The following is a 231-nucleotide window of genomic DNA, read 5'->3' as shown; positions in this document are numbered from 1 at the left end:
TCGCTAACTAGCTTTAGAAGTCTATAGGATATGTATTTTTTTTATTTCGAAAAGAATTTGCGAGAGCAAAGAAATGTGGAGTGAAAGAAAAAACGAGGGAACGACGAAGTAACGCAACATTACGATACTATTAACACTTACGTGGCTCTGAATAGCGATTGACTTTAAGTCGATTATGAAATGGAGGAAAAAAATACAGCTGCCCTAGAACGTGGAAGATTAAAAAATTAT

Source organism: Habropoda laboriosa, unplaced genomic scaffold (genome assembly GCF_001263275.1).
Source record: "Habropoda laboriosa isolate 0110345459 unplaced genomic scaffold, ASM126327v1 scaffold104, whole genome shotgun sequence".
Classification (NCBI taxonomy): Eukaryota; Metazoa; Arthropoda; class Insecta; order Hymenoptera; family Apidae; genus Habropoda; species Habropoda laboriosa.
The sequence above is the reverse complement of the archived record's forward strand: the minus strand, read 5'-3'. Positions refer to the sequence as shown.